Source organism: Tachysurus vachellii, chromosome 16 (genome assembly GCF_030014155.1).
Source record: "Tachysurus vachellii isolate PV-2020 chromosome 16, HZAU_Pvac_v1, whole genome shotgun sequence".
In the NCBI taxonomy this organism is placed as follows: domain Eukaryota; kingdom Metazoa; phylum Chordata; class Actinopteri; order Siluriformes; family Bagridae; genus Tachysurus; species Tachysurus vachellii.
The window spans coordinates 2,201,585-2,228,932 of NC_083475.1; the positions used below are offsets into that span (position 1 = coordinate 2,201,585).

Consider the following 27,348-nt stretch of genomic DNA (forward strand, 5'->3'; position numbering starts at 1 on the left):
GAAAATTGTATCCACGGATTGTTTACACATTCAACACAATCTGGGACATAGAAGCTAAATGTAAAATACACAGTCACTGTGAGTATGTGCGTGTGTGTGGGAGTCTCACTCTTTACCTCATGTGAGACTTCACATGAACGTGTTCACATGATCCACTGGTTATACAACAGAATTAATGTTATCATCAACTCCTGTTTACAACACTTATTCACTGGATAATACAAGGTGCACATTGAGTTCAACCATTTTAACTCTGCGACATTTCTAGTGCAATAACCAACCACTCACTGTGCTACATAAACAAAGAATTTCTTTTAATTAAGGATAAGCATTTTTAAGGATAAAGATATAAAAAATCATGTAATAATTTAATTGCACATTTGTTTGTGTGTCTCTAGGAGTGTGATCCATTCCATCAGAAGAGATCAGACTCTTCAGGACTCAGCTGTGTGTTTGTGTAAACTTTACTAATATTTAAAGATGGAGACTCCTGATCTGGACACAGATAATGTTTCTACACCTTGAAACATCTGGTAATCTACAACATCCTTGTGTTCTAGTCATTAAATATGTCCATCCATCAATTTTCAAACCGTCCCAGTGCACGCTGAAGGTCCTGATTTGATGAAGCCAACAGGACAACATCATCTGCAAAAAGCAGAGACTCCCTCCGGCCCCTGACTGCGCCTAGAAATCCTGTCCATATAGATTACGAACAGGACCGGTGACAACGGGCAGCCCTGCCGGAGTCCAACATGCACCGGGAACAAGTCTGACTTACTGCCAGCAATGCGAACCAAACTCCTGCTCCGATCATATAGGGACCTGACAGCCCTTAGCAGAGGGCCCTGGACCCCATACTCCCAGAGCACCCCCCACAGGTCACCACGAGGGACACAGTCGAATGCCTTCTCCAGATCCACAAAGCACATGTGGACTGGTTGGGCAAACTCCCATGAACCCTCCAGCAACCTGGCGAGGGTATAGAGATGGTCCAGTGTTCCATGACCGGGACGAAACCCGCATTGTTCCTCCTGAATCCGAGGTTCGACTATCGGCCGAATTCTCCTCTCCAGTACCTGGCATAGACTCTTCCGGGGAGGCTGAGGAGTGTGATCCCCCTGTAGTTGAAACATACCCTCCAGTCCCCCTTCTTAAACAGAGGGACCACCACCCCCGTCTGCCAGTCCAGAGGCACTGTCCCCAGCCGCCACGCGACGTTGCAGAGGCGTGTCAACCAAGAGATCCCCACAACATCCAGAGACTTGAGGTACTCAGGGTGGATCTCATCCACCCCCGGTGCCTTGCCACTGAGGAGCTTCTCAACTACCTCAGGACCTCAGCTTGGGCGTTCGACGAGTCCACAACTGAGCCCTCGGCCTCTGCTTCCTCAATGGAAGACGTTGGTGGGGTTGAGGAGAACCTCGAAAGTTGCGCAGGGCACTGCTTCCCCCTCCTGAGGCGCCAGACAGTTTGCCAGAATTTCTTAGAGGCCAACCTTCTCCATGGCCTCACCGAACTCCTCCCAGCCCAGAGTTTTTGCCTCGCAACCACCTGGGCTGAAGCTCGCTTGGCCCTCCAGTACCTATCAGCTGCCTCCGGAGTCCCCCGAGCCAACCAGGCTCGATAGGACTCCTTCTTCAGCTTGACGGCATCCCTTACTTCCGGGGTCCACCACCGGGTTCGGGGATTGCCGCCATGACAGGCACCGGAGACCTTACGGCCACAGCTCCGAGCGGCCGCATCGACAATGGAGGTGGAGAACATGGTCCACTCAGACTCAATGTCTCCAACCTCCCTCGGGATCTGGTTGAAGCTCTGCCGGAGTTGGGAGTTGAAGATCTCTCTGACCGGAGGCTCTGTCAAACGTTCCCAGCAGACCCTCACAGTACGTTTGGGTCTGCCAAGTCTGTCCAACTTCCTCCCCGGCCATCGGATCCAACTCACCACCAGGTGGTGATCAGTTGACAGCTCCGCCCCTCTCTTTACCCGAGTGTCCAAGACATACGGCTGGAGGTCAGATGAAACAACCACAAAGTCGATCATCGACCTCCGACCTAGGGTGTCCTGGTGCCATGTGTACTGATGGACACCCTTATGCTTGAACATGGTGTTTGTTATGGACAAACTGTGACTAGCACAGAAGTCCAATAACAGAACACCACTCGGGTTCAGGTCGGGGGGGCGTTCCTCCCAATTACGCCCCTCCAGGTGTCACTGTTGCTGCCCACGTGAGCGTTGAAGTCCCCCACTAGAACGATAGAGTCCCCGGTAGGAGCACTTTCTAGCACCCCTTCCAGAGACGCCAAGAAGGTCGGGTACTCTATACTGCCATTTGGCCCGTAAGCACAAATAGCAGTGAGAGACCTATCCCCGACCCGAAGGTGCAGGGAAACCACCCTCTCGTTCACCAGGATGAACTCCAACACATGGTTGCTGAGCTGGGGGGCTATGAGCAAGCCCACACCAGCCTGCCGCCTCTCACCGCGGGCAACTCCAGAGTAGTAGAGAGTCCAGCCTCTCTCAAGGAGTTGGGTTCCAGAGCCCAAGCTGTGCGTGGAGGCAAGCCCAACTATCTCTAGTCGGTATCTCTCAACCTCCCGCACCAGCTCAGGCTCCTTACCCACCAGCGAGGTGACATTCCATGTCCCTAGAGCCAGATTCCGTGTCCAGGGATTGGGTCGCCGAGGCCCCCGCCTTCGACTGCCACCCAATCCACATTGCACCAGCCCCTTACGGTTCCTCCTGCAGGTGGTGGGCCCACAGGAGATCAGCCCCACGTCGCTCCTTCGAGCTGAGCCCGGCCGGGCCCCATGGGGTAAGACCCGGCCACCAGGCGGTCGCATGCGAGCCCCAACCCCGGGCCTGGCTCCAGGGTGGGGCCCTGGTTGCGCCATACCGGGCGACGTCACGGACCTTGCTATTAAATTCCTCATAAGGGGTATTTGAACCGCTCTTTGTCTGGCCCGTCACCCAGGACCTGTTTGCCTTGGGAGACCCTACCAGGGGCAGAAAGCCCCAGACAACATAGCTCCTAGGATCATTCAGGCACGCAAACCCCTCCACCACAATAAGGTGGCGGTTCGAGGAGGGGGTCATTAAATATTCACATCTAAATTATTATTAGTAAATATGAAATGATTTAACCAAATGTTTTACTATTACAGTATATAACTATACCAGTGTTGTATAAAGTACTAGAAAGCAATACTTGAGTAAGTATCATACTAGAAAAAGACTTTGGTAGAAGTGAAAGTTACCTTTTAGAATATTACACAAGTAAAAGTCTTAAAGTATCTGATATATACTGTACTTCAGTATCAAAAGTAATTTTCTGATATTTAATATACTTAAGTATTTGAAGTAAAAGTAAAAAGTAAAATTCTAGTGATTTTCGGTAGGCATAAGAGCAGGGGCGGTTCTAGGGTGTCATCTTTAGAGGGTTTTAGCCCTCAGTGAGAATTTAAAACAAGAAGAGTTGTATATTATATATTATATGACTATATAGTAAGCCAAAGCCAGTTATGGTATTATTTAAAATAGCAAAAGTGGACACCAAAATTTTATGCATGATGTAATGATTCCAGTCTTGAATCAGATCAGTTCATGTATGTGTGCATTCTCTACAAACAGTGTGTCCAATGAATGCAGTCATTAATAAACTAATATTCACAAAGACCAAATCAATAAATGTTATTTTTATTTAGTATTAATTGGATTGTTTGCATTAATATTTTGTTTGTGCTACAACACTGGTAATAAGAATAGTGTCATTTCACTGCTTTTGGTTGCCGTCTTTGCGGCTTTCCGGCGATTAACGTTATAGATAAACGCCTCCAGCTCTGACTGCGCATGCACGCTGCGCGTCCCTGTCCATCTCCGTAGAGCGTGCGGAGCGTAATGCAATCTAGGAGCAGTGATTCGCCAAACCTCCCTTATTGCAGTCACACACATTTATTCTGAATATAGGGGGGCACGGTGGCTTAGTGGTTAGCACGTTCGCCTCACACCTCCAGGGTTGGGGGTTCGATTCCCGCCTCCACCTTGTGTGTGTGGAGCTTGCATGTTTTCCCCGTGCCTCGGGGGTTTCCTCCGGGTACTCCGGTTTCCTCCCCCGGTCCAAAGACATGCATGGTAGGTTGATTGGCATCTCTGGAAAATTGTCCTTAGTGTATGATTGCGTGAGTGAATGAGAGTGTGTGTGCCCTGCGATGGGTTGGCACTCCATCCAGGGTGTATCCTGCCTTGATGCCCGATGACGCCTGAGAGAGGCACAGGCTCCCCGTGACCCAAGGTAGTTCGGATAAGCGGTAGAATATGAGTGAGAGAATGAGAGAGTAACGAATATGCTTAGTGGAAATATAGCGGAGTAAAAGTATACATTTTATCTAGGAAATATAGTGGAGTAAAAGTGAAAGTTGACATAAATTTAAATAGCAAAGTACAGTACAGATACGTGAAATTTCTACTTAAGTACAGTAACGAAGTATTTGTACTCCGTTACATTACAACACTGAACTATACACATCTAACAGTCACTAATTCACAGTAAAAATGTATTGTGTAATTTAAGTAAAATAAAGTGTGTACATAAATGACTAAAGGACTGTGTATAATGTTGTACAGTAAACTCCAGAGAAAGAGATCAGAATCACCAACACTCAGCTGTATCTCCATGAAGAGTGATGGGTCTATGGCGGTTCCTCTGAAGTTTAAAGATGGAAATTCATCACTTCTACACAAGTAACGTCTCCTCAATGTTAATCTCACTGCTAAAGTCACAATTAAAGGGAAATTTAACTAGATAAACAGGACGACAAACTAAATACTAAAACACTGATTATGACCTATAATGAAGCCTGTGTCTAAATTCAGTAATTAAATTCTTAATATTGTAGTCTATTTTTTGGGAAACTATTCATTTTTTTCTTGAAATGCGAGCTAGTGGTACCTTTTAAAATAAATGACACTTAGTTTGATGTGCTGTGTTTTAATGCAGTGAAATTCATGTTTGTAAGTATACCTTAAATGTCCAAATACTTTTTTTGGTCCACTGTATGTTTGGTCATTGCAGACTAGACCACCACTTAGCATCATTTATTCAGTGCCATTATACCCAGCCATAAGAATCTTCTAGAGTTACACCAGAATTCAATCAGGAAATTTACAGAGCCATTGTGTGATTACTGTAATTCAGTTTTATTTACACAGTCATTAGCTGCAGTTTTGATAGTTATGATATATTATATTATAAAGTTTTAGTGATAATACAATACTTTCAGTTACACACAGAAATGCATGTAGTGTTAATTTAAGTATGGTTGTAAATCTGGCTGTAAATGTAGTGTAAATATTCAACACTGATTTTAAAATTTATATCAAGGATAAATTAAGGATATGTTTTTGTTTTATACTCTAGGGAAATAGATCACCACTATTGGTTGGTGATTGAGTGTTGTGTTTATGGTGATTACATATACCAATATATGGACACAGACATTGACTGTTTTTTTCTTAAATCATGTACTGGGCATTAAAGCACAGACTTAATCCTTTAAACTGAGACTTAATTCTGAGACAGAGCAAAGCACTGAATTAAGTTATACAGAAAGATCATGAAAGTATCTGCAGATTGACAGAAATGTTTACAGTATATTTATGCCTGTATCCAGAGTGTCTAACATTTAGATCTCATTTTATACAGCTCCCTGCCTTGCTCAGTAGCCCTGCAGTGGCAGACCTGGGATTCAAACTCACAACTTTCTGATCAATAGTCCAGGACCTAGACCACTAGGCTACAAATGTGTTTTTATTATTGAATAAATCATGTTTTGATGAAACACAAGTTGCTGCCTCACAGTTCCAGGGTCCCCAGTGTCTTTCTGTGTGGAGTTTCACATGTTCTCTCCTTCTGCATGTAGGTTTCCTTCAGGTTCTCTAGTTTCCTCCCACCTCCCAAACACATACCAGTAGGTGGACTATTGAAGATTAATTGCCCCTACAGTATGTGTGATGGACTGGTGTCACATCCAAGCTGTGGTGTTATACTGGTTATAGTTAGGGATTTTATACATGTGAACCTTTCTGACATGATTTCTTATGAACTGTATCAGTATTTGTATCTGTTTAGAACACATTACCTGTTCATTCAGAGTTATGGATTCAGTCACATCCCTAACAGACACACAGAAAAACCCTAGAATAACTACAGTTAAAATGGGAACAGAGATTTTTCTGCAGTTCCATAATGTTCCATAGTCATGTGGTATTAAGTACAGAGAAAACTACCACTACTGTAGTGTGAACTGATGAAATGATCAGCTACAATTTTCATTCACAGTGATCTACAGAAGACAGGAAACAGAACAGAAAAGAAGATCACAGATACAGGGTAAGATCAAAACCAACATGACTGTAACACTGACACACTGATATTATAAACCTCTCTGCTGTTATTAACTACATAGTGATTAGATTATAGAAAATATACAGTAGATGAAGGAAAACACATAGTGAGAGCATCAAAAAGATCTATCTGTGGTGACCAGTCAGAAAATAGTGATCTTAAAGTCTAATCATTGAAGTCTTTGTCTCAACTCATCTTCCTGCTTCTTCATATCACAGGCACGACCCAGAATCTCCTGCTGTAAAAGAATTCCAGAAAAAGTTGAAATTAAATCTGATGAAGAAGTTTCAGTGTTTGAATGGAGTGATAATAAACCTGGGAACTCAAACACTCCTGAATGAGATCTACACAGAGCTCTACATCACAGAGGGGAACAGTGGAGAAGTCAATAATGAACATGAGGTGAGACAGATCGAGGCAGCATCCAGGAGAAGAACAACAGAGGAAACACCAATCAAATGCAATGACATCTTTAAGCTTTTATGTGAACAAGACAAACCCATCAGAACTGTGCTGACAAAGGGAGTCACTGGCATCGGAAAAACAGTCTCTGTGCAGAAGTTCATTCTGGACTGGGCTGAAGGGAAAGTAAATCAGGACGTCCACCTCATATTTCCACTTCCTTTCAGAGTGCAGAACTTGATGAAGGACCAGAAACTGAGCCTGATGGAGCTCCTTCATGTCTTTTTTAAGGAAACAAAAGAAACAGAAATGTCCAGTTTGGAAAAGGTTCTGTTCATTTTTGACGGATTGGATGAGTGTCGTTTTCCTGTAGATTTCCAGAACACAGTGAGAGTGTGTGATATAACTGAATCAGCATCAGTGCCTGTGCTGCTGATAAACCTGATCAAAGGGAATCTGCTTCCCTCTGCTCTCATCTGGATCACCTCCAGACCTGCAGCAGCTGATCAAATCCCCTCTGAGTGTGTGGATCGAGTCACAGAGATATGAGGGTTCAATGACCAACAGAAGGAGGAGTACTTCAGGAAGAGGATCAGTGATCAGAGCCTGGCCAATAATATCATCACACACCTGAATTCATTAAGAAGCCTCTACATCATGTGTCACATCCCAGGCTTCTGCTGGATTTCAGCCACTGTTCTAGAGAGAATGTTGGGTGAAGCAGAGAGTGGAGAGATCCCCAAGACTCTGACTCAAATGTACACACACTTCCTCATCATTCAGACAAACATCATAAGAGAAAAATAATCAAAGATGCAGGAGAGTTATGAAGAAATGCTTCTTAAACTGGGACAACTGGCTTTTCAGCAGCTGAAGAAAGGGAACCTGATCTTCTATGAGGAAGACCTGAGAGAGTGTGGTATTGATGTGAGAGAAGCAGCAGTGTACTCAGGTGTGTGTACTCAGATCTTCAGAGAGGAGTTTGGGCTTCACCAGAGTAAAGTGTACTGCTTTGTTCATCAGAGCATTCAGGAGCATCTCGCAGCTCTGTATGTGCACCAGACCTTCATGAATGAGAAGATAAATGTTCTGATACAGAATCAAAATTCTAAATGTTGGATAAAAGAAAATACAATCTCAGATGTACACAAGAGTGCTGTACTTCAGGCTTTAAAAAGTCAGACTGGACATCTGGATCTTTTCCTGCGCTTTCTTCTGGGTCTCTCACTGGACTCCAATCAGAAACTCTTACATGTTTTACTAACACAGACAGGAAGTAGCTCCCAAAGCATACAGGAAACAGTTAAGTACATCAAAAGGAGGATCCGTGAATATCTTCCTACAGAGAAATCCATCAATCTTTTCCACTGTCTGAATGAACTGGGTGATAATTCTCTAGTGGAGGAAATCCAACACTAGCTGATATCTGGAAAACAAAGTGAACTTTCTTCTTCACAGTGGTCTGCTCTGGTGTTTGTGTTACTGACATCAGCACAGGAGCTGGATGAGTTTGACCTGAGTAAATATTTCAGTACAGATAAGATAACAGAAGATGTTGTTCTGAAGATGATGCCTGTGATTACAGCATCCAGTAAAGCAATGTAAGTAAATCTGAATATAACTGTTCTACTGTTACAGTGTTAGAGAGAAACTGAACACACTCTAATATGGACTTTGGGATGTTCTAACCTGAAGGTGATACAGAGTGGAGTTAATGTAAATAGATAAATTAAATCACTAGTTCACTAGTTTTCATTACATACAACATACACCTTTGGTCATTTGGTCATTTTCCTCTTCTATGATGTTGAATTATTGTTTGAATGTCAGTGTTACATTCTGTAATGTTTAATGTGAGATCTTTGACTTTTTCAATACAAGACAATCCCATATTATACAGGACAGGGGAAACTCTACTCTAGATACTAGTTAGTTAGCTGTAGTTAAACACTAACTTTACCCATTTTAATGACCTCAACATGTAGATGTCGACTGCAGTGTCACTTTAACCATATTGTCTAACTGGTGTTTGTACTTTCAGTATTTATAAAAATGAGAAGGTTCAGTGAAAGCTTTGAGGATGTGTTTGATCATTTACACTAGTGTGAGTTCATTATGTTTTATTTTATTTCCTTTAGTATCAGCTGTGATTCACTTGGATTAAAAAGTTGGTCATCTCTGGTCTCAGCGCTCAGATCAGAAACCTCCAATCAGAGAGAGCTTCATCTGACTGTGAAAACACTGCATCTGTCATCATAATAATCTAGGAGACTCAGGAGTGAAGATTCTCTCTGCTGGACTGGAGAATCCTCACTGTAAAGTGGAGACACTGAGGTAAGATCATCTCTCTGAGACTCACAATAACTCACTAAAAGCAGCAGTTATATATGGTGTTGTTTTTCACCTGAAATGTTCTGTAACACTACTAACACTAACATTCAGAACAAATAGATTAGTCATTAAGTTATAATGATTTCTCTTCAGAATCACTTATAGAGTAAAGATATAAATAAATGAGTAAATAGAAAAATTCTAAAAATCCTGAGTCATTATTTTTAACGCCAGCAAAACTTTTGCAGCTCAAGAAAAACTTTAATATCAATAATTGTAAATAATATAATAAAATAATATCACAGGTGAAGCTCCAGGGTCCTGGTCCCACCCATTTGGAGTCCTGGCCCACCTACATAAACTCTGTTATAATGGTAGAATTATTAATAAACCCCAGTTGTCACTCACTAGGAGCTGCTACTTTAAGAAGCTTCATTGAGTGACGTTGCTCAGTAACATTTCTGTGTGGTGTGTAGTCGTGTAACAGACTAGTTTAATAAAGAGTTTATCTTCTCTGAAACAGACACCACATTGTGTCTTTACCCCTGAAACTCCTACACTGTAATCAGAGGATATAATAAGATGAAATGTGTTTCAGTTTGTGTTTACACTGGAGAACAGTGTCAGAGTGGAGATTGGACTCATCTGAGAGCTGAAGAACAGAACTGCACTTGGTTTAGGAGGACAGAAATGTTTTGTTTAGTGTTAATTATACTTTATATAATAAAAATCTATTGATGAAGAGTGTGTCTCTCTACAGGTTGTATAATTGTGGTGTCTCAGATGAAGGCTGTGCTGCTCTGACTTCAGCTCTGAGATCAAACCCCTCACACCTGAGACTCCTGGATCTGTCCTGGAATAATCTAGGAGACTCAGGAGTGAAGATTCTCTCTGCTGTACTGGAGAATTCTCACTGTAAACTGGAAACACTGATGTAAGATCATCTCTCTGATAGTCAATACAAGACACACGTTTTCAATACAACACAATCCCATATTATACAAGACTGGGGAAACCCTACACTAGATACTAGTTAGTTAGCTGTAGTTAAACACTAACTTTACCCATTTTAATGACCTCAACATGTAGATGTCGACTGCAGTGTCACTTTAACCATATTGTCTAACTGGTGTTTGTACTTTCAGTATTTATAAAAATGAGAAGGTTCAGTGAAAGATTTGAGGACGTGTTTGATCATTTGCACTAGTGTGAGTTCATTATGTTGTATTTTATTTCCTTTATTATTGTCTTGTACTGAAAAGAGTGTGTCATTGTGTCTCTCTACAGCTTGTATACATGTGGTGTCTTAGATGAAGGCTGTGCTGCCCTGACTTCAGCTCTGAGATCAAACCCCTCACACCTGAGATACCTGAATCTGTCTGATAATAAACTAGGAGACTCAGGAGTGAAGAGTCTCTCTGCTGTACTGGAGAATCCTCACTGTAAACTGGAGACACTGAGGTAAGATCATCTCTCTGAGAGTCACATGACCTGCTCCTCAGTAAGACACATTCTCTAATAGTGAGACACCTGACCTAAATGATATTAAAAACTGGAGACTGCTGAGTTTGTTATTCAGAGATTATAAATTACTCTCCAAGGTTTTGGCCAATAGACTGAGTGAAGTCTTAGAACAACATTGGATACATTAATGCTGGCTCACTAAGTTACATACTTAAGATACCATGAGTTTAAAACATTTGTTCAAAGTTACAATGAAAAAGTGTCAAAGGGTTTTTTTTTTTTTTTTTTTTTTTTTAAAATGCAAAATATAAGGAAAGAAGTGCTAGTTGAAGTGTTTCCTGAAGAAGTAGGTCTTCAACCGCCGCTTGAAAATAGCCTGTGACTCAGCTGTCCGGACCTCTAGGGGAAGTTCATTCCACCACCTTGGTGCCAGTACAGAGAAGAGTCTTGTAGTATGCTTGCCTCTTACCCTGAGAGATGGTGGAACCAGTCGAGCAGTGCTGGTATGTTGAAAGTATACTGAAAGTTAATGGTGACTCACGTGGTTCCTTATAAAGTTTATAGAGGTGTTAGACAAGGTTGTGTCTTGTCTGGTGTGTTGTATACTTTAGTAATAGAAACACTTTTAAACAAGTTAAGAACAGATTTGTACTGATTATATATTCTGAAGTTCACAAACCTGTTTATCAGCTGATGATGATGATGATGATGATGTTTTAATTAAATCAGAGGTAAGTTTGATGTTGGAAATATTAAAACAATTTAAAAACATCTCTGTTACAAAAGTAAACTGATATAAATGTAAATCCATGGATGTCCATATTGTTTACCGAGTTAAACTGTTTCATGCCTTTCTGCAGTGTAATAGATGAACATTTATTGTGTTATAGTCTATTTGATGTGAGGAAACATTCTCACTAGTAATCTTTATTTGTAGTTTCTGTAAAAATGATTTATTGAAAATATCTGACAAGTTTTAGTAATTGTAATAAAGAGTTTTAAAATCTGTTGATGAAGAGTGTGTCATTGTCTCTCTACAGGTTGTGTAATTGTGGTGTCTCAGATGAAGGCTGTGCTGCTCTGACTTCAGCTCTGAGATCAAACCTGAGACACCTGAGAGAACTGCATCTGTCCTATAATAAACTAGGAGGCTCAGGAGTGAAGAGTCTCTCTGCTGTACTGGAGAATCCTCACTGTAAACTGGAGAAACTGAGGTAAGATCATATAGTAAAACATTAATAATAAATCATGGTCTAATCTTCATCCAGGTCATAATAATAGATAAACACATTGTGTATAAATAAAACACAGTCACAGTTGTTCTTGTCAATACTGAATAAACCATTTACACGTTCACAGTCTGGGTTTAAAAAATACACCAATGAACTAACAACTTCTCCAAAAACTAATTAGAGTCTGACCCTGTTTTAGGTCTGATTACTGACAGCCTGATCTTCTCAAGATCTGTTATGTGAACTTGGATTAAAACAGAGATTTTGTTGAGATGTGAAGCAGAGAAAAGTTACAGAAAACATTTACATTAATATTTTATTTCTCACATACACAACCATACACAGTACGACATGTAGTGAAATGTTTTTAAACTGTCTGTGATTTAAACATAAAATAAAATAGAATAATAAAAAAGAAAATAGAATAAAAATAGAATAGATGTAACAAATAGAAATGTAAGAATCAGTTTATTGGAGTGGAAAAATAAATGTGAATATGGATCAGTGGCAGAACAATGTGACTGTTTTAATAAAGTTCAGATGTGTTAAATACTGCAATATATGAAATATGTTATGTGTAAAATAAAATCTGGCTGATGTATCAGTGTTGTGTATGAAAGTCCAGAAAAAGTCCAAGTTCTAGTTCAAGTTCTGATGTGTTGTCCTGGCCTCTAAAGTTTGTGTTACTCAGTCCACAATAATACACACTGTCTACAGTCAGGGTCGACACTCGAGCCCCAGTAAAATGTTCCTGATAAATCAGTGTCTGATGATGTAGATTACAGTAGATATGTCTGAAAATAGGCTTCGTCTTCATCATACATTAATATTTACATCATGATTTAAAACATGAAGACTGATTGTGATGTTAGCTGAAGTGAAAATATCCTGCACCCTTTAGTCACAAGCCCTGCCCATCATAAGCCCATCATAAGCTACGCCCATCACTGTTCCCTGCCCCCTCAGTGTGCCCTGCCCCTCACTTTAACACCCCCACCCCTACCCCCCCAGCCCCTGTCGGAACTCAGAGCTGCCCTCTGAGGCGACACATATGCTGGGTGGATCCGGAGGTCCAACAATTACCACTGTTTATTAAGTTTTTGCTACTAGCTAAGTAAGAATCAAAGTAAAGAAAATAGGCATCTCAAGCTTGAGTAAGATCAATGAAGTCCCAATTTTATTGCAGCAAGAAAACAGCAAAGTTGTCTAAGTCTCCTTTTCAGCATCAAAATCAGCAAAATAATCCAACATCCAAGCGTGGTGCAGTCGAGTGCGCAAAGTCTCGGTCAGGCTTCCCCTATTTATGTTCAGGTGCTATTATGCACCTTCTTTTTCTTAATTTACATAACTTAGCCAATTTCCCATTATTTCCAACTTTTACGTTTTTACTCCTCCTACCTATTTTGCATAACTCCTCCCCATTTTCCATTATCTTCAATTTTTATCCTACCCCTCCCTTTTTATCTTTCTTTTTATGGAGTTCCTGTGTTTTAATTTCCCATTATTTCCCACCTGAAGCATATTTAAATATAAAAAATTGGTTCATTTAAGCCTGCTACTTCCTAAAACCTGCACATTTCGCTGTTGTGAAAAATCCTGGAGCCTTAAGAGAATATATTTATATTATTATATTATATTATTATTATATTATATATTATTAACCAGAAGTCAGAGGGTGAATAAAAGAGGGACTCTTTATTATAGTAACTCAGCAGACAGGAGAAGAAAGAGTGTAAACAGGGGACTCAGGGCCATAGAATAGAACTAATAGACACGTAATGAGCTCATGGGTGATATGAAGTAGCTGGAAGCGGCGATAGCTCTCCATGACATCAGCGGGCACTGGCCTTGGGTAGGGAGACGGAGGAGGATGGTGAGGTGAGGACATGATGGGGCGACCAGGATGAGCTGGCGGACGCAAAGGATCTGAGGGGAGATAAGGGGAGTTAGAGGAGATAGAGGAACGGGAGCTTGAGATAAGTGTAAACAAGCCCAGCCTGAGCAAGGACAGGCTGAGATCATAGCATGAGATTATAACATGAGATCATATCAAAATTCAAGCAGTTAGCAGATTAGAGGACTCATCAAAGAACTCCTTTGTTTTTTGTACAGAAGTAACATTATAGCAGCAATAGCTTAACAATAATGACAACAGTATAACAGCAATAGTTTAGCAAGAGTTTAGCAAGAGTTTTAGCAATAGTGACAATATAAGATGACAAATAGATAAGAGCTTTCTTTTAACATAATAACTTTTGACATAAATCAGACTCATAGAGTGACTTATAATTATTAAAAATCATGTATAGAAGAAAATAGCAAAGGAGAAACTTACCCATTGTAATTGAATGAAGGATTAATCTTCAGGACGTCTGGTATGGAAAAACCGAGAGGCAAATGTAACTTTGACCTGGGAGTGAAGCTCTTTTTGAGCACACTTTTCAATACCAAAAAATTGTTGTTTAGACATAATTGTTATGTCGAACGAAAAAGACCCAGGGTCACAGGCCTGGGCTCCCGGACCTGGGCCCCGGGGAACTAAGGGGAGGAAATCCATAAATGGGCATATGGGCAAAAGGTGAAGGAAAAACAAGGGGATTGTAAGGAACAGGACGTTACAAAAACATATGAGATGATTCCAGTAAATAAGGTGATATGAAAACGGGTCTGTGAGGAGAGGAACCAATAAGGAGGCGCTTGGAAGCGTATATATAGAGGAGAATTTTTGGGGCCAAATGTGTATGTGTAAAAAAAACCGTTACTTTGCAGGACCGTCCTGAGGGTTTTTTTGTTTTTGCATGCCAATGCTCTTCATGAAGATGCTCTTTTTTGGTTTTTTGGGATTTCTTTTGTTACTTTCAAATTGGCAATTTCTCTTAGAGAATTGTTGGCTGATTGACCACAATAAAGAAGTTTGCTCATTCTCATCCAGGTCTGAGGAGCTTTCCCATTGTTTTAATTCGTATTAATGTTAGTGCTATCAGTAAATTAAGTTTAAGTAACAATTATATAGTATAAAAGTATTATAAAGTATATCAGTATAATTCACCCTGATATGTGCCGACTTGGAGACGGGCTCTAAGTTCCCACATCGCTCTCAAAACTTGTGTGTGTGTGAGTCTACGTGGACCATGTTTTTCACCTGTGTTTTCTTGTGGATCATTTTTCTTCATTTTCTCCTCTCAGTTCTATAAGGTAAGAAATCATTTTTACTAATGTTCAGTGCCTGTTCTTTTACTTGATTAGATTATACATGCATGCAGATAATAAGGTCTTAGTTGATTTAAATTATAATGATTCTATTACATACTACTATTACTACTACATCTTAATGCTTGCAACTTATATAGATATGTATCATACTTTTCTTTTGATCTAGTCACACTCTAGACTAGTCCAAGCCTTGCTTAATGTCTCTATATTTTCTTATCTAACAGACATCATGGCTTCCACAAACACTAGGCCTCATCAGCCCTCGCCACCCAGGCCTTATCCTTACTTGAGTGGGATGACGACTCTGGCGACACCTCACGGCCGTCTGCGCAATTACAGGCATTCTCAATTATCTGCTCTGGCTGTGGAGTTATCCTACTATTTGGATCATCTTTACACTACTGACACCGTCAACTTCACCATTTCTCCTGTCACCATCTCACATCAGGTGCTCTACTGTGATGCTACTACTCAAACTGATCCAATCCTCTCCCCTCTTGTCATTGCACGCAGCACCCAGACCCCCCTTCGCTCATGGAATTACCGCTATGCCTGCTGGGCATATGATGGCCTACGATTCAACCCTGTATCTCCCTATACTTTTTCATCCTCTGGCCCCTTTACATCTCCCAGTCCAGACCCATCATCCTCTAATTCTTCTTCCCGGGGTTCAACAGGAGGTTCCTTCCCCTCTCTCCCTCAATCTCACTTCCCCAACTGTTGCGAGATCCCCATCTCCTGGTTGTTCTTACATATATGTTGATTAAACCATCTTCAATAAACCTGTGTTTTCTCATACCCCACCATGTCTGTCTGTGTGCTCATTGTTTATACTTACTGTACTAGTCTACAACCTATAATCAGGCACCTTTTTTTAATGTGTTTTAGCCATTATCATCAATATTACAAAAATTATTATATGTTTTAAATAGGTTTTGTCTTATCATCTTCTTCTTCCACTTTCAGCTTTTCCCTTTCCCTTCGGCTTTTCCCTTTTTGCTACAGCGAATCCTCTCTCTCCAACTATCCCTATCTTCTGCATCCTCAACACTTGCACCCTTCCTCCATGTCCAACATTCTCCTGCCAATATACTCACTCTCCCTCCTCTGAACATGTCCAAACCATCTTAATCTGGCCTCCCTAACTTTGTCTCCCAAATGTCCAACATGAGCTGTCCCTCTGATGTACTCGTTCCTAATCCTGTCCAATCTTGTCTCTCCCAAAGAGAACCTCAACATCAGTTCAGCTACCTCTAGCTCTGACTCCTGTCTCTTCTTCAGTGACACTGTCTCTAAACCATACAGCATGGCCGGTCTCACCACTGTCCTGTACACCTTCCCCTTGATTCTTGCTGACATTTTCCTTTCACACAGAACTCCTGACACCTTTCTCCACCCACTCCAACCTGCCTGCACTCGCTTCTTTACTTCTTTCCCACTCTCTCCATTACTCTGGACTGTTGACTCCAAGTACTTAAACTCCTGTACCTTCTTCACCTCTTCACCCTGCAACCTTACTGTTCCACTTCCCTCCCTTTCATTCACACACATGTACTCAGTCTTACTATGACTGACTTTCATTCCTCTTCTCTCCAGCGCAAACCTCCACCTCTCCAGGTTTTCCTCTACCTGCTCCCTGCTCTTACTACAGATCACAATGTCATCTACAAACATCATCATCCAAGGAGACTCCTGTCTGACCTCGTCTGACAACTGGTCCATCACTAGAGCAAACAGGAAGGGGCTCAGAGCCGATCGTTGATGCAGTCCCACCTCCACTTTGAACTCCTTTGTCTGACCTACAGCACACCTCACCACTGTCCTGCTCCTCTTATACATGTCCTGCACCACTCTGACATACTTCTCTGCTACTCCTGACTTCCTCATACAGTACTACATCTCTTCTCTTGGCTCCATGTAATACACTTTCTCCAAGTCTAGAAACACAGAGTGCAACTCCCTCTGACCATACCCATACTTCTCCATCAACATTCTCAGTGCAAAAATTGCATCTGTTGTGCTCTTTCTGGGCATGAAGCCATACTGCTGCTCACAAATTTCCACCACCTTCCTCAACCTAGCTTCCACTACTCTTTCCCACAGCTTCATTGTATGGCTCATCAACTTTATCCCCCTGCAATTACTGCAACTCTGCATGTCACCCTTATTCTTAAAGATCGGCCCTAACACACTCCTTCTCCATTCCTCAGGCATCCTCTCACTCTCTAAAACCCTGTTGAACAAACTAGTTAAAAATTCCACTGCTGCCTCTCCTAGACACTTCCAGACCTCTACCGGGATGTCGTCAGGACCAACTGCCTTTCCACTTTTCATCCTCTTCAAAGCCTTCCTGACTTCATCCTTTCTAATCTTATCTACTTCCTGTTCCACAGAGTTCACCCCTTCTACTCTTTTTTCCCCTCTAATTTTCCTCATTCATCAGCTTCTCAAAGTATTCCTTCCATCCCCTCTGTACACTCTCCTCACGTGTGAGCACCCTTCCCTCTCTATCCTTAATAATTCTAACTTGCACATCCTTCCCATCTTAATCCCTCTGCCTAGCTAACCTGTACAAGTCCTTCTCTCCTTCTCTAGTGTCTAACCTAGTGTACAACTCATCATATGCCTTCTGTTTAGCCTTAACACTAGATTTACTGACTTTTTTATTCTCTGGTGCGGGTCCCGAGGTGTGATTCCCCCCTGTTGAGATTTTCACAGTTCTTCAGCCCTGCTTTTGTTGTGCAAACACACCCATCACCTGTGAGGCCTGGCTCATTTGCATTTGTTCACTCAGAGTAGCTCAGATCCAAGGCAGGCCAAACCTCTGTGTCTGACATGGAAACCTTCAGAAAGGCCTGCCCTATCTATACAAAATAGTCTGTTTTATTTATAAAAAAATGTGTGCTAAGGTTTGGCATTGCCATAGTACATATGATATTTATATAACCCTTGTGCAGAACTGGGGTCTATTTGACTCATCTGGAAAGTTTACTGTGTCATAACTTGGGTTTCCTTCCACATATTTGCCTGAAATTTACCAGGATTGTTCCAAATTATGAACTTTGCAAGTAAAATTAATTTTGTCTATTTTCGTTGAACGCACCCAAATCACGCACCCAAATCACACACTCACACACCACACACACACACACACATGCGCACACACACACACACAAATTGGGCATTGCATTTCATTAGGCCTCCAGAAAAAAAAAGGCCACAAATTTGTAAATATTTCACACTTTTGATATGCCTTTGCCTAGCAGAGGGCAAAATATGATCTACGGAAATGATGCTACACACACACACACACACAGTCAAACACTGTTCAAAGCATTGGGCATTGCATTTCAGTTGTCCTCCAGACAGTACAAAAGCTATACATTTGTAAACATTTCACACACACGTGCACGCACGCACACACACACAAATTGGGCATTGCATTTCATTAGGCCTCCAGAAAAAAAAAAAGCTACACATTTGTAAATATTTCACACTTTTGATATGTCTTTGATATTATCTACCAAAATGATGCTACACACAGACACACACACACACGCACATACACACACACACACACGTGTTTTCATATTCAAATCATATTTGCTTTCAAAGAGACAATGCCACGAGATAGATTTATTTCAATTATGCAACACCTTCTAACACACAAATTTGCTGCGGCCTCTGACATCTGGACACGCTTCAACAAGAACTGTGCTGAGAGTTTCACTCCAGGAGAACACATGACCAAAAATGAACAGCTGTTCCCTACCAAGGTCCGTTGTCCATTCACACAGTATACTGCAACCAAGCCAGACAAATTTGGGATCAAGTTCTGGATGGCCACGGATTTAGAGACCAAATATGTCTGCAATGCATCTCCTTACTTGGGAAAGGTCCCCAGTCGTCAGAAAGGAGAGAGGCTTGCAGAGAGCGTGGCCATGAATCTGATGGAGCCATTTTTGGATGATGGCAGAAATGTCACGTCGGTCAATTTCTTTACTTTACTGTAACTGTTGCACAGACTTCTGTAGCGCAAAAAAACGCTACTGGGCACGGTGAATAAAGTCTGCCGTGAACTTCCTCACCTTGCAAAAGACACTGCACAGCGAGAGGTATTCTCCACTTCAGTGCTTACAAGTGGCAGTGTCTCCTTGACAATTTATGCACCTAAAAAAAACAAGACTGTGTGTGTTCTAAGTTCCATGCACCAAGACGTGACGATCGGTGACGGCAGAAAGAGGAAACCTGGCGGTATGACGCTGGCGGGGGTCTATACTATGCCATGGCCATGAGGGGTATCAGAAGCAGCTTTATAATACCTAATCATTAATAGCCGTATCAATATTACCGTTGTTATTATTATTATTATTATTATTATTATTATTATTATTATTATTATTATTATTATTATTATTATCGTTGCTATTATAAGTACTACTATTATCATTACTATTAATGGCTGTATCAGCATTATTATTGCTATTTGTCTTTTTGCATTATTAAATGCTATTTGCATTATTATTTCTATTTGTCCTCTTCCTGATCCTTTAACCTCCCCTTCACTCTGGAGGAAATGAGTATATTTGTAAATATGTTTATTATTACTACTACTGCTAATACTATATTACTATTTCTTATTAATTGGGTTTTTCATTATAATTATTATTATTATTATTACTGTTGATACTGTCACTGTTTTTATTTTTTTTATTTATTTTTTTTTTTGTGTGATACTATTACTATCTTTATCATTATTATTGTCATTATAATTATTATTATTTAAATTAATATATATATTCCTCTTTGATTTTTATATATATATATATATATAAATATATATATAAATATATATATATATATATATATATATATATATATATATATATATATATATATACGTATACAGTTTATATTTGTTGTACTTCCCTACATGCTCCTTCATTCATATATCTCCACTCCCACACCCAGTTACACTTACAGTTTTACACAAACACACACACACACGCACGTTTTGTTTCGTTGGTCTTAGTATTTGTATTTTGCATCTAATTTCTCTTCTGTAAATATTGTAATTGTCTGTTTGCATAATTATAAAAAAAAAAAAAAAAAAAAAAAAAAAAAAAAAAAAAAAAGAAAGAGGAAACCCAACACGATAACAGACTATAACCACATGAAGGTAAGTGAATGTGTGTATAATTGTACACCAGTGCTACAATGTTTTCTGATGTGTACTATACATATACAGGCCTATAGAAAAAAGCACATATACTCATGACTCTCTCTCTCTCTCTCTCTCTCTGCTTTTACAGTGTGGTGTAGACATGTTGGACCAAATGGCGCGGATGTATTCCGTAAGAGCAGCAACACGCAGGTGGCCAGTAGCGTTTTTTTACAATATGCTTGACCTGGCAGTGGTGAATGCCTACATTTTGTACAAGGCATGTTCAGGGTGGACAGGCAAAAGAAGATTATTTCTGAGTCTTCTAGCTAAGGAACTTTGTTGCCGATTCATGCAGCAGGAAATATTGGCACAGGCTGGCTGCTGAAGTTGCTGCAGCTGCTGTGCCAGGGACTGCACAGACAACGCAGTGCCAGGTGCAAGAGAGCTGCAACAGGAATCGCAGCAGGTTTACCTGTGCAACATGTCAGAAATTCACCTGTGCCAAATGCAGGAACGATGGACACTGGGTCTGCAAACGCTGTAAAGTTTGAAACACTTTAAAATAAACCAGACTTGTGTTTCCATATATTGTGAATGTGTGTGTGTATGTATGTGTGCGTGTGCGCATGTGTTTGTGGTGTGTGATTTGGGTGCATGTGTTAGTGGACATTTTATGTGTGCATTTTTGTGTCTGTATGTATGTTCATTGCGCTGAAAAGGGCAAAAGTGTGACCTAATGCCCCACTAAATGTGGCCGGGTCAAATTGACCCGGGAGGACTTCAATTCAATTCAATTCAAGTTTATTTGTATAGCGCTTTTTACAATGGACATTGTCACAAAGCAGCTTTACAGAACATAAACATAAAACAAAAGATAAACATAAGGAGAAGTATAAAGAATTAATATAATAAAAATTCAAGATATATACAGTTCACAGTGTGTATGTATGTATGTATGTGTGTATGTGTATTTGTCCCCAATGAGCAAGTCTGAGGGCTCAGGCAACAGTGGCAAGGAAAAACTCCCTTAGATTGGTAAAGGAAGAAACCTTGAGAGGAACCAGACTCAAGGGGAACCCATCCTCATATGGGTGACACTAGATGGTGTGGTTACAAATATACAAGTATCACAGAGTCCAACTGGAGCCGGTAGATCTGTAGATGTCTCAGGGTTCTCACAGAGTCAGCCTTGTCTCAGTGGAGGTCCAAAAATTTCAACGTAAGAGCAGCTTCCTCCTTCAACTTGAGGAGGAAAGTATTTATTTTACGAACACATAGTTCAACGAAAATAGACAAAATTAATTTTACTTGCAAAATTCATAATTTGGAACAATCCTGGTAAATTTCAGGCAAATATGTGGAAGGAAACCCAAGTTATGACACATTAAACTTTCCAGATGAGTCAAATAGACCCCAGGTCTGCACAAGGGTTATGTAAATATCATATATATTATGGCAATGACAAACCTTAGCACACAATTTTTTATAAATAAAACAGACTATTTTGTATAGATACAGCAGGCCTTTCTGAAGGTTTCCATGTCAGACACAGAGGTTTGGCCTGCCTTGGATCTGAGCTACTCTGAGTGAACAAATGCAAATGTGCCAGGCTTCAGAGGTAATGGGGTGTTTGCACAACAAAAGCAGGAGAACAATGGAGCTGTAGGGGTCCTAGGAGGTGTGAGGTCCAGGGATTTTATGCAAATTTGCGCAGCCTTAGTAATTCTAGTGTTAAACACCTCCCTCTTCACTCTGTGCTGTAACTCTTTGTATTCCTGTCTATTCTCTTCAGTCCTGTCCATATCCCACTTCTTCTTGGCTAATCTCTTCCTTTGGATACTATCCTGAACTTCCTCATTCCACCACCAAGTCTCCTTATCTCCTTTCCTCCTTCCAGATGACACACCCAGCACCTTTCTCCCTGTCTCCCTGATCACTTCTGCTGTAGTTTCCCAGTCATCTGGCAGCACTACCTGACCACCCAGAGCCTGCCTCAACTTCTGTTTAAATTCCTCACAACATTCCTCCTTTTTCAGCTTCCACCACTTAGTTTTCTTCTCCATCTTTGACCTCTTCCTCTTACAGACCATACTATGCTGTCTGGCTACACTCTCTCCCACTACCACTTTACAGTCACTAATCTCTTTCAGATTGCCTCTTCTACAAAGGATGTAGTTTACCTGTGTTAACCACAGCCATGTCCATCCTCTTAGCAAAGTCCACTACCATCTGTCCTTCAAGGTTCCTTTCCTTAACTCCAAACTTGCCCATCACCTCCTCATCACCTGTGTTCCCCTCACCAACATGTCTGTTACAATCCGCTCCTATCACCGCTCTCTCACCTGTGGGAATACTCTCCATCATCTCATCTAATTCACACCAGAATCTCTCTTTCTCCTCTAACTCACAACCTACCTGTTGGGCATAACCACTAACAACATTCAACATCACCCCTTCAATCTCTAACTTCAGACTCATCACCCTGTCTGACACTCTCTTCACCTCCAGAACATTACTTACAAACTCCTCCTTCAGGACCACACCTACCCCATTTCTCTTACTATCCACACCATAATAAAACAGCGTGAATCCTGCTCCTATACTACGAGCCTTGCTACCTTTCCACTTGGTCTCCTGTACACACAGTATATCCACCTTCCTTCTCTCCATCGTATCATTCAGCTCTCTACCTTTCCCTGTCATAGTACCAACATTCAGAGTTCCTATTCTCAGTCCTACACTCTTACCTTTCCTCTTCTCTCTCTGTCTGTGCACTCTCCTCCATCCTCTACTTCTTCGACCAACAGTAGCCCAATTTCCACCGCGCTCTGTAGGTCAACGGCACCGATGGCGGTTGTTGTTAACCCGGGCCTCGAACGATCTGGTATGAAATTCGTACTGACGATTCGCATGTTAGATTTGGCAATGTTTTACGCCGAATGCCCTTCCTGACGCAACCCTCTCTATTTATCCGGGCTTGGGACCAGCACAGAAGTCACTGGACTGTGACCCCCATGGCTAGATTAGGTTTTGTCTCATCAATATTCGTAAAGGTGATTAGTAAAAGTGATTATGTATAGATTAAATCATAAAAGTGAGTACATATTTTAAATCAGGTTGGCATCAGACATACTCTGCATTGTACCTGCTTCCTGTACCTCTTGGGATTTTTCCCAACACCCCCTAACCCCACCCCGATCCCCGCCCATCACTGTGCCCCGCCCCCTCACTGTGCTCCTTTTTTCACTTTTCTCTGTAGAAATGACGACTTGCAGTCAGATGATAATTAATAATCCCACATTGTATCTGAGGACTGAGGAGATGTACCAGAATAACACTTATCACTGTGTTAATGAGTAGTATGTGAATGTGGATTTAGATAAATGAGGACTTCCTGTTTTACAGATCTGGGTTCTCATTTATAAAGCGTGCGTACGCACAAAACGGGGCTGGAAACGTGCGTACGCCAGTTTTTGCGCAAAGGTTGTGATCTATAAAAAAACAACTTGACGGGAAAATGTGCGCACCTTTAAGCAAACTTTGAGACGTGCATACGCACATTCTGGAGACAAAGGGAATTGGTGACACAGATGGTGAGGTCGTGAACTGAAGTTAGGTTGTAGAAAATACATGTGAGAAGAACGATTATAAGAATTAATGACATTTAATTTTCACCCCATTTCATACGTTATATCCACATTATCATGAAGATTAAATCCAACAGTGTTATTTGTGCCGATTGTTTTAGGCTATATACATCTAGTAAAATACAAATGTAATTCAAAATGTATTAAAAATAAAATAATAATAATAATAATAATCAGCGCTACTCCGTCCAGGGTGTATCCTGCCTTGATGCCCAATGACGCCTGAGGATAGGCACAGGCTCCCCGTGACCCGGGTAGTTCGGATAAGCGGTAGAAGATGAATGAATGAATGAATAATCAGCGCTGCCTTACAGTCTCATTGTCCACAACGGGAGCGCAGGAGGAGACGGCGCGACTACATGTGATACAGAATAGCATGAAATACCCTTTTATGTAAAAACGAAATATTTTCCTTAATGTACGTATATCATAAAATGTCAACGTCTGCAAATACAGTCATGAAGCACAATCGCTACTCATCATCGGTCCTAACTAATACGGTGTTCATTACAAAACCGTCATGAAGAAGCATGTGTTCACTATAACATTTTTGTCTTAAATTTTCGCCCACAAATTAATTCTGTGATTTTGTCAAGGTGTTAACGATCAGTCTAATTGTTAGAAACATATCAATGCTCCGGTGACCCGGGTATGTAATGCTTCATGGTGGCACTGCTGGCACTGTTGGAGGATTACGCCAATGGCAGAATAAGGAGAGAACGAGTTTTCAGGGACCATGATGATATCCTGGCCCATTATGATGACTGGCTAATAAGCCGATTTAGATTCCCTATAGCTGTGCTCTTAGATCTATGTGCTGAATTGGGTCCAGTATTAGAGAGGGCAACACGCCGGAACCATGCCATCCCAGTCCAAATACAAGTCATCACCACTCTGGGGTTCTTGGCAACCGGCTGTTTCCAGTGGGAATTGGCAGACAGGTAAATTATTTATATAAAAAACTATAAGTAATCCTCAACTTTGTCTCTAAGACCTTTTTGTATATGAAATAATTCTATTGGAATCTATCATCTCACCCTATAGGTCTGGTATATCACAGCCGTCCCTGAGTGCCATAATATCTGTCGTTTTGAATGGTATACTTAATATGGGTAGTCGATACGTCAGGTTCCCCTATACTGTGCGAGAACAGACCGAAATTAAAATGCAATTTGCAGCAATGTCTGGTTTCCCAAATGTAATCGGCGCAATTGACTGCGCTCATGTTACTATAAGTTCACAAAAAATTAAAAAATAAATAAAACTGTTTTCAGGTTTCTATAAAATTCTTGTGAGAATGTGATCAAAGTGATAAAACACTAGAAATGTCCCTGTGTACAACCAGTGAAGAGTGTGTCATTGTGTCTCTATACAGGTTGTATAAGTGTGGTGTCTCAGATGAAGGCTGTGCTGCTCTGACTTCAGCACTGAGATCAAACCCCTCACACCTGAGAGAGCTGGATCTGTCCTTAAATAATGTAGGAGACTCAGGAAAGAAGCTGCTCTCTGATCTTAAGGATGATAAGCATTACAAACTACAGTCACTGTGGTGAGTAATGACCTTTTAATAAAAGTTTAACCTCATTATCATTACACATTGATACACATTACATTTCTCTTCAATAACTTTAAGATTATCAGGTTAGAAAATGTCACTATATTCTGTTTAATCAGAATTTTTCTAACAATTCTCTTTAATGCTGTTTTGTGTTCAGTAAAGTGTGTTGATGTAAAATTCATGTGAAGGCAGAAAACAGGGATTCAGACAGTCTACAAAAAGTCACAAATGAGTTCATGAGAGTGATTGTTAATGAACATTGTGTCTTCTGTCATTCCTGTAAAATTCACCTGAGTTTGTTCTTAAAGTCTGCACTTAAATATAAATGTAGAACAAGATCTAAATGACACAGTAGTGTTTGCTATTTAAAAAAGCTCCTGTGATTGGATAAGAGCAGTGATGTGATGGGTAAAGATCTGCTCATTATCCTGTTAGAACATGTGGAAGTTCTCATTTGTTCTAGTTAAATGTTAGAACACAGATACAGTGATATGAGATACGAGTTTAATTCGTTCCGTGACCTTGCTTGTATCTCAAATTGCTCGTATCTCAAAACAATTTTCCCCATTTAAATTAATTGAAATCCCATTAATCTGTTCCAGCTCACAAAATTCCACTCCAGTTGTTTTGTTTATGTGTTTTGAAAATGAAAAATGTACAGGACCTTTATTTATAAATGACAAATATTGTATAAAAACATACAGTAATAAAAGAGAATGTTAAAAAAATAAACTGGTTTTACTTTATGGAAGATGCGCACGGAGGTTGAGGGAGGAGTAAACAGGCGGAGGAGTTAGGAGGAATTTCACTTTCACTTTCTTTTACTTACTCGCTACTGTACACTCTTAATGCTACTTTACACTTAAATGGAACTTAACTAAACTTCATTAAAATTAACGAACATAACTGAAATTCTTGTAACTTAACTGAACTTAATTGCTACAATTTCTGTTTTCTTTACATTCATTTTGCTTAATTTTCTTCATCGCTTTTCTCTTCACTTGTTTTTGCCTTTTTTGTCCCTCTTTCCTCACTAACATCTGCCGGTCGTTTTAATAAAAATCTGTTCAGTCGGCATATCGGATGCGGTGTAGTTGCACAAGTTCAAATTTTTTAAAGGATCCAGCGCTTAAAACGGATCCGAAAATTACAGATCCACAGATGGTCGGCACCTCACACAGCCCCTTTGCGACTCTCTATAGGAAATGAATGACCTCTGGTTTATCGACCATCGTTTGTCGTGTGCAGTGGAAAGGCAGCTTTAACCGAGTGAGACGCAGGAAGCTGAGGCGGGGGAAGCTGAGAGCACATGTGGTTGTCTGGGATCTTTGTTTCGGCAGCTCGGATGCTCGTATCTCAAAAATGTGCTCGTATCTCAAGGCAAAAATTTGGTCGAATCACAGCTCGTATCTCAAAAAATTCGGATGTCAAAGCACTCATATCTCGAAGTATCACAGTATTAGTAAGAATGAAGAAATGTTGAATGATTCATTATAAACAGGAGATGATAATGTTTCTGTTGGAGCAGAGATGATTACATGCTGTTGATCATGAAGTACCACAGTCCACTTAGTGCTGATTAATTCACATGTTTTTCTTTCATATTCAGGTTCTAATGAATATCTGTGTGTGATGAAGACTCCAGTGTTCCTGCATTACCATGATGGAGAATAGAGAACATGTTTATTAACACATCACTCATTTAGTTCTAACACATTAAACAGACTCAGAGACGTGAGAAGTGTGTGTTCATCTTGTACAGTGAATCAGACTAAACACAATTCTACACTGAGTTTATAATGACCTCTGATCACTGGATAAAATTCCCTGGACCTCAATCCCATAAAAACCTGAGGGATTATTTGTAACAGCAGATCAAATAAATATTTGTTTATTATTGTAATATAATTTACACTTTTTACACATGTATA

At 40.6% G+C, this 27,348-nt stretch overlaps 1 pseudogene; it reads left to right on the forward strand.

Annotated features, from left to right (window-relative positions):
* The first annotated feature begins 402 nt into the window (after positions 1-402).
* LOC132858836 (NACHT, LRR and PYD domains-containing protein 3-like) lies at positions 403-27,287 on the forward strand (annotated as a pseudogene).
* The last annotated feature ends 61 nt before the right edge of the window (positions 27,288-27,348 follow it).